This window comes from Grammomys surdaster, unplaced genomic scaffold (genome assembly GCF_004785775.1).
Source record: "Grammomys surdaster isolate TR1022 unplaced genomic scaffold, NIH_TR_1.0 131, whole genome shotgun sequence".
NCBI lineage: Eukaryota > Metazoa > Chordata > Mammalia > Rodentia > Muridae > Grammomys > Grammomys surdaster.
The window spans coordinates 6,534,653-6,543,471 of record NW_021604589.1 but is presented as its reverse complement, the minus strand read 5'-3'; the positions used below and the strand labels follow the sequence as shown (position 1 = coordinate 6,543,471).

The 8,819-nt window shown below is 39.4% G+C and overlaps 1 protein-coding gene across 2 annotated transcripts in view; it reads left to right on the top strand.

Moving 5' to 3' along the window:
- The window catches only part of Frmpd4 (FERM and PDZ domain containing 4), a 992,697-nt gene that overhangs the window by 49,796 nt on the left and 934,082 nt on the right, over positions 1 to 8,819 (top strand). For both annotated transcript variants that reach the window (XM_028761843.1, XM_028761867.1), the window contains exon 2: positions 2,158 to 2,285. The gene's annotated coding sequence lies outside the window, so the exon portion shown is untranslated. The remainder of the gene's footprint in view (positions 1 to 2,157; positions 2,286 to 8,819) is intronic.

The following is an 8,819-nucleotide window of genomic DNA, read 5'->3' as shown; positions in this document are numbered from 1 at the left end:
GGGAGAGGGAGAGGGAGAGGGAGAGGGAGAGAGGGAGATTTACCAGCCACTGCCTGGCTTGAGCTTCTGAAACCCAAAGCCCATCCCCAGTGACATACTTCTTCCAAGAAGGCCACATCTACCCCAACAAGGCTGCATCTCTAAATTCTTTAAAATAATGTCATTCATTATGAGCCTATGGTGGAGTTTTTTCTTTGAAGCTGCTAAAACTTGTGCCTTTTTTTTAAAAAACACAGGGTTTTCTGAAGAATCTCCTTCTTCATCACCCAGATATTTAAATTATCCAATTTGTGTTGTACTGGGAAATCAAAGCCAGGGCTGTGTGACTGCTAAGCACCCATTCTTCCAACCTAGCAGTTCATCCTAATCTCCTAACTGATATCTTAGATCTAGATGCCAGCTTAGAAGACCTCAGGGGAAGTTGAGGCAAGAGGATTTCTGTTGAGTTCAAGATCAACCAGGCCAGCCAGGGGTATGTTAAAGAAATCTTGTCCAAAACAGAAGCAGTGAATTGTTTTTCTGGATTTCGTTCTAATAGCAGAACTATTTTTCCCCCTTTTAATCTTTTCTTTGGATACTGACCAAAATCCTAAGCATTCACTTACCATTCTCATTTTTTTTCTGATGACCTTTTCTTTCCTACCAAAACTCCATTGCTGACTTTAGCTCACAAGATGCTAACCCTATCTTTCTCCTCCCTGCTGCTTCAAGTGTTTACGAAGTTATCAACCCATGTGACTTTTGTGGGGGGCACATATCAGATATCCTGCATATCAGATATTAGAATTCATAACAGTAGCAAAATTGCAATTATGAAGTAGTAACAGAATAATTTCTTGTTGGGAGTCACCACAACATGAGTAACTGTATTAAATGGTAGCAGCTTTAGGAAGGTTGAGAACCACTGCTTAAACCTTGTTCAGTGATTTTTCTTAAAAGGGATATTCTTGTCTCCATTTTTGTGTTCTTTCAGTACCCTTTGACTATATTTTATCAGGAATTATGAATGGCAAAGCTTTCCAATTAACTTACAATACTCCTTTTTTCCCCCATGTGAATTAAGAAAGAACCCATCTTCATTTGTGAGACTACTCTTGACAGCCCTCCCTGTCTTCTACTTAGTTCACTATGAATAAAGATGTTTGCTGAAACACACCTTAATTAGCCTTTTACTGAGCTTTTATGGTTCCTGTCAAGGTCAGCCTGGACATAGGCCTTGCAATTTGTTGCCTGGGATATCTGGGTAATGTCAGAACCTTAAGCTATGACTTTGCTGCAGCAGTGAACAGGAGACAATAGGTTGACAGACAGAGGACGGGGAAGATGGATTTCCATATAGGCTGTGGCCTTGGCAAATGACATACATTGATAGATCTATGAAAACAACATCCAGGGAAGTAACTGCAAAAAAAGAGAGTATTTGGAATGCAGGCAGGAGTGAAGGAATGGGGATACAAGCATACTAGAGCCTTGACTGAGGGCACAGAAAGGCATCGTGTTGGCAACAGTAAAGGAGTGTGGTTAGACATGGAGAAGGGTAAAGTCAGAGGTCGAAGCCTGAGGGGCGCCAGCACCCAGGGAAAGTGAAGAAAGACAGCAGTGAGCAGAAAGGGAAGGGGAATTGTTCCCTCCCTACTAAGAGACTGAGCATTTAGCAAATGAATGGATAGTCAAATTCTTAGGGGTAAAACTAGCCTGCCAGGTGTTCTGGAAGTGTTTTAGAGAACTAGGCTTCTGTCCACCCCTCCCCCTACCCCTGTAAGTCTTCCACTCAGTTGTGTTTCCACTAAGCACAAAGATGCATTTCAAAATGGAAGTGTAATGGATACATTACATTGACCTTCTAACTCTTCGATTTGTTGGCAATTCTTGACTTCTGATTATGGTAAAGCATGTTTTCTTTTGCAGCGAAAGAATGGGCTTTTCTCTAGTAAATGTGAAAGAAAAATACATATAACTTATCCTTGTCAGGAGTTTCATAAAGTTAGTTGTCATTTAAGTGGAGAATAGTAGAGATCGAGAAATCAGAAGAACATCCACTTATGATGGTCTTGTGGAGTAAGTCTGGCAATGAGTACATAAATGAGGGTGTGACTGACAAATGTGTGATGTGTTTTGTACAGAGATGATGAAAACTAAGTATTACTTATTTTACAGGCACATGGAAAAGAAACGAAGAGGAAAAAAAGCCGTAATTTAATGACTTGGCTATAAGTTACAGAGTGAAATCAAATACAAAATTCGAAACCCAATATTCTATTTCATCAGCATTTGTGAAAATACAGGTGAGTGTTTTTATTCATCTTGCAACTTGACCTACTGGCTATGACCAGACAGTGGTCAAGGCAGCAGTGCCACTTTGACTTAAAAAAAAAAAGTATGTTGGGAGTTGTCTCACAAATGTAAGTAAATTCCTATTATTTTCTTATTCCTGAACACATCATGTGTGAACTGGCATGTTAAGGCATGAGAAACTGGATGTCTAGATCTGTTGGTAGTGCTTGCCTAGTCCACACAGAACCCCTGGTCTGATTCCAGGGACTATATCAACCAGATGGGGTGGTACATGCCTATAATGGAGGTAGAGATGGGAGAACCAAAAGTTCAAAGCTATCCTCAGCTATATAATGCATTTATGGACAAGCTGGGCTACCTGAGACTCTGTCTCAAAAAAATAAATAAAGGTCTAGAAAGGTGATTTAACAGTTAAGACCACATAGTACTCTTCAGGCTATCAGAGTTCAGTTACTAGCACCCATATCTAGTTGCTCCAAGCTACCTGCAATACCAGATCCTAGTGACCCTACTCATTTGACTTTCACAAGCATGTGCAGTACACACATGGACATACCACATACACACACACACACACACACACACACACACACACACACACAAATAATGATTTTAAAACTATGTGTTTATTTATTTCACTTTATTTTATATATCTGTATGTATGTGGACCATGTCTATGCAAGAGCCTTCAGAGGTCAGAAGAAGATATTGGATTCCATGGAACTGGAATTACAGGCAGTTGGGAGTCACAAGATGGGTGCTAGGAACTGAACCTGAGCCTTCTACTAGTACAGTAAATACTCTTAACTGTTCATAAAATAAATCTTACAGTTCATAAAATAAATCTTAAAAAAATTAAGTAAAATGTCAAGTCATTGAGTTTTAACGATCTATTTTTTAAATTAACCATTTATAAACTGTACAACATTCACCAGGAATTGGTGAACTGAGCGGAGGGAGGGTTTGATTGCAGGAAAGGCTGAGAAAAGCAAAACCAAGGAATAAAAACCACATTGGTAACGTTGTTTCTGTTAGATTATTTAAGTGCAGCTAGTGGCTCCCAGCTACCTGTAACTCCAGAACCTAGTGATCCTACTGATTTGACTTCCACAAGTGGGTGCTCACTGCCTGGGGATATCTTTCTTACCCAGGTGTGTGGATGGCCAAAATGCCTACAAAAGAATGTGGGCTGTGGCCTCTTATATTGGGTAGAAATGATTTGCATAGTCCACAAAGGAAGCTGGGAAGTGTAGTCTTTCAGCAGGAAACTCATTCTTAACTGAGAAGACGTTTAAAAGAAAATGTAGTGCAGGACAGTTAAAGTTGTTTACTGATGAGGAGGGTCTTTTTTTTGTTTTTTGTTTTTTTGGTCCAGGACCCACTGAAGTAGGGGATCCTCCAGTCATGTAGTAGGCAGAGGGTCTTAACTTGACTGGCTGGGATGAATCAGGCAATTATCATCCTGTCTTCCTGAAGAGATCTGGATACTAATTATTAGAGGTCTACTAGCAGATGATTTGGTTACACAGTAAACCGGAGATTTTCTGGGAAGGTTGAGGACTAGAAAGGGACAGAGGCAGGAGAAATGGAGTGGGCCAGTGAGAGGAAGTAGGCATAGAGTTGACTCAAGGTAACAGTAACTAGTCCCACTGTCAGAACTGTTGCACCAAAATGAGCCAACAGAAGTAGCAGGGAGCTAGAGAGCATCAAAGAATGGGAATAGGAGAAAAGAGAAGACCAAGGTAAAGAATTGCGTTTGGCCCAGGGTGAAACGGATGAAGGCCCCTTTTAGCCATTTTCTCCACTGCATCTAAAACGGGCCTTTTTATAGCTGTGTCGGGAACAAATGGAGGTGTTGTAGGGTAAAAATTATTGGAGGGAGCTCGTGCGGAACATTTTGTTTGAGTATAGGGGGAAGTTCAGTAAGTCAAACATTTAAAAGACCGGGTAAGAACCAAAGTATGAGAATAATGAAGAAAGAATGATCAAGAGGGAAAAGCCAGAGTGGGTGAGAACCACAAGGAGTTTTTGTCTGGTCCCTGTGTCTTTAGACCCCGTTTGCAACCAGGTAAGATTTGTTGGTGGTGTAGAAGTTATTGTTTGAGGAGGTCACATCCTTAGCAGCAGTCAGATCTAGTCCCTTTTACCTCTGGAGTATTGCAGCAGCTAAGGAGTGGAGCTGTTCCTGCAGGGCACAGGCTGATCTGAGCTGGTGACACAGAGAGAGTAATGGATGCAAAGAAGATTCCATTCCAGCTGTTTTAGTTCTGAGTCCCCAAAACAATATTTAGAGTGGCAAGAAGAGGGATGGAGTAGACAGCCCATGACCTGCCCATTAGTTCACTTTCAGTGCTGCTTTTAGGAATTTCAGTCACCAATCTTCAGTGTAATGCCTTCATAGCTGACGCAAAAGGCAATGGGACAGGCAGAGGTTAGAGCATCTGAGAAGAGATTCTATCTAAGAGGCTATGATAAAACTTAACAGCTGGCAACGATCCAGAACATAAGTCAGGTGGCAATAACTGTACAACATTGTGGGGAACATTAAGAGACAAAACTACGTGAGAAAAACGGTTACATCAAGAGTCAATATAACATATGTTAAATGCAGTTGTACAACTGGCTGAAGAGTGTAACAGAGTTCTGTAGAAAGATGGGATAATTGTAATTAGTTGTTTGTTTACATCAAACTCCTGCAGAAGGAACAGGCACCTGAAGCTTTGTAAAAGGAATCAGTTAAAGTCGGCATCCAAGGGATGAATCTGAACAGGTAACATTTAACTGATATTCCTTACTCCCACATATGATGAACTTTGTATATTTGTTTCAAATATTAACAATATCAGATATTATTTAATGAGCAAAACCAGAGTGTCTCAAACAAAACACAACTTTGGTTAGAAATAATTTGACAAAGTAAAATTTAAAAATTGGGACCTTAAGTGACCATTTCTAGTATTTGAAAACATGACAATACATATTTTTATTTCCTGTTTGTTTGAGACAGGGTTCTCTGTGTAGCCCTGGATGTCCTGGAACTTGCTTGGTAGACCAGATTGGCTTTGAACTCAGAGATCCACCTGCCTCTGCCTCCTAAGTGCTGGAATTGAAGGCATGCACTACCATGCCCAGTTGACAATTCATATTTTTCTTAACATCAGCGTGCCATACCTGTATTTCAAGAGACAATTTAACTCTATGTTGGATTTCTGAAAAAGAAATGATTTTCAATTTTAAAAAGTGTATTCCCAGAGACACTGACTGCCCATCAAGAGGAAATGGTTCGTATTTACAAAGCTTACACCAAGCAACAATAAGCTTCTTAAAATTAACCTTATTAACAGACTCTTTTAAACATCTTTACGTTCGAATTTCATGCACTCAGCCAACAGATGAAAGACAAAAATAGTCACTTATGTCCAATCTGTCATAAATAACTTATATGTAACATAGTCTAAATTGACAAAGAAGGCTAAAGCCAACACTTTAGTCCCTCTGCCAACAGACAAGTCTTTAGGTCAAGACAGTGATAGTAGTAACCATATTACTTAACATAATTTTATTTTAAAAATAGGATGGTTGTTTCCTTAATTAGGGTTTTTAATTGCTGTTACGAAACTCCAGGACCAAAAAGTAAGTTGGGAGGAAAGGGTTTCTTTGGGTTAAACTTCCATATTGCTGTTCATTATTGAAGGAGATCAAGACAGGAACTCAAACAGGGCAGGAGCTGATGCAGAGGCCATGGAGGGGTGCTGCTTACTAGCTTGCTCCCCTGGCTTGCTCATTCTGTGCTCTTATAGAACTCAGGACCTCTAGGCCAGGAATGTCACCACACACAGTGGTCTGGTCCCTCCTCATCAGTTACTAATAAAGAAAATACCCTGCAGGTTTACCTACACCCCAAACTTACAGAGGCATTTTCTCAACTGAGGCTCGCTCTGGTGACTAAAGCTTCTGTTAAGTTGACACAAAACCAGCCAGTAGAGTTGTGACAGGCCTAATTTGTAAAGTGAAATAATTGCATCAAAATGAATTTTAACAAGTAACAAATTTGTCTTTTGGAATTTTTTAGAAAACAACTACAAGCATCACTGCCAAAGTCTGCATATTCATTGTAGGCTTCAAGGTGACAGTGCAGGTACTCTAAGAGTTTGCAATTAGTAAGGAACTCTTTTATGAGATTATGATTTTATAGTTTTATTTCTGTTCTGTTGGAGCCTTTAAAATTATAATTCTTAAATTAAAAATACTTTAGTATCAAAATAAACTTTAAACTATAAATACAGAGAGTTCACAGAGAGACTGACCTTTTTGTGTGCTTTTTAAAAAAATATCACTTTTTATATGACTCAGTTTAGCCAAATAACTAAAGCTGAAGAAAGATAGTAAAAACATTATAATTTTTGGTATGATTTGGGTGTTTTTTCCAAAAAAAATATTTATTTGTATTCACTTTACATCCTGATTAAAGCCTCTGTCCTTCTCTCCTCCAAGTTTCACCTTTACAAATCCTTCCCCCAATGACCTCTTCTCCTCAGAGAAGGGGGAGCCTCCCTTGGGTACCACCCTACCCTGGCACATCTAGTCCCAGCAGGGCTAGGCACATTCTCTTCCACTGAAGCCCAAATGAGGCAGTACAGGTAGGAAAAGGGGATCAAATGGCAGGAGACAGAGACAAAGACAATCCCTGTTCCAATTATCAGAGGACCCACATGAAGACCAAGCTATACATCTGCTACAAATGTATATAGGTGGCCTAAATCCAGCCCTTGCATGTTCCCTGGTTGATGGCACAGTATCTGTGAGCCCCTATTGTCCCAAGTTAGTTGACTCTGTAGATCTTCTTGTGATATCCTTGACACCTCCACCTTGCTCACTTTTATGTCCCACTCTTCCATTAGACTCCTGGAGCTAGCCCTACTTTTCTGAGAAACCACCAAATAGATTTCTAAAGTAATTGTTCAAATTTGCATTCCTACCAGCAATGGAAGAGTGTTCCCCTTGCTTCATATCTTCGCCAGGATGGGCTGTCACTTGAGTTTTTGATCTTGGCCATTCTGTTGGGTGTAAGATGGAATCTTGAGATTATTTTCATTTCCATTTCCTTGATGACTAAGAATGTTGAACATTTCTTTAAGTGTTTCTTGGCCATTGGTGATTCCTCTGTTGAGTATGACCCAGTTTTATAGCAAAGTATCTTGGGGGCCTGGTCTTGGCTTCTTAATGTGAAAGAAGGAATACAGTGGTGAGTAGAAGAATACCATGTGACCATCTTAATCAAGATCATGGTAAAATCATGTGGTCCTGATGAGATCACCAGCCGAGATAGTGATAAGCCCCATAGTTGTTATTTACTCCAAGGTATACATCTTGTATGGTGAAACTATCAGATACACACCCTTTTCCTAAACAAAAGTTGAATTCAATTTGCAAAGAAGCACACTTTAGCAAATTACAATTACCTCTGTATAGAGTTTTTTTTTTACTGTCAATCCTTTCTGTTACAAGTTTCAAACTAACGTCTTACTATTGATTTTGCACATTTATTAAATCATACTCAATGAACTTACAAATCTTAAAAGATAGAAAGTTAAAGCTGAACAAAAGCTTTAAAGATAGTAAACAAAAATCAAGGAAAAATGGGCAGAATTTAGAAGTTAAACAACTTGCTATATGTAACCTTTATGATAAATAATTTATATTTTAGCTGCTGTCAAGCTCAAAGTATCTTCCTGGGTATTCTATTTTTCTGTCCTGCTCTCTGCTATTCCGATTGTTTTTTTTTTTTTTTTTTTTGCCCTGCTCCCCGTCACAGAGTCAGGTAGCCAGCCAGACCCAGAACAGAGGTTTTGGTGGAAACTTTTAAGTAAACATACTTGGGTCTGGAGCAGATAGACAAAATTCTAACCCCAGAACCAAATGAGTAGAGTAGAATAGCTTGAAACAATTTTTTCAATATTATCCATAGTCAAAACACATTTAGATCTCTGTAAGTCTGAATCCAGCAATCTAGATACCAATAACCAGTTTGTGTGTGTCAATTGATGGGAGCAGAGAGCCTGAAATGCTTTTAGTACTTAGCTACTAAAGATACAAGCAGGATTTTTTGGGCCTTGGGAAGCAGAAGCACAGGTATGTCAAAAGCATAAGAGTTCTGTTATCTCCCTTAGGAACAGATATAAGTTTGAAGGGCCAGCAGAAACAGGTATGCATTCAGTCTTTGAGGATGGTTGTTAGCCAGAGTCTTGAGAAAGATTTAAGCTAGCTGAGAGTATTATGGGGGAAGTGGATTCAGAATATGCTACCATTTTGTTGTAAGGGGTTATCTGAATCAGTCTAGACACTAAAAGTACCCAAAAGTTCTGAATTTGGGCCAGCAGTAGATGCTTCAATTATGGAGTTCCAGTGAATCACAGATCTAAGATCAGAGGGCCATTGGAAGGTTCTCTGAATTGTGGGATATGGGCCAGTCAAGAATTCCAGGAATTTTTGGCCAATCTCAGTCATTGAAAAGCTCTTAAAAT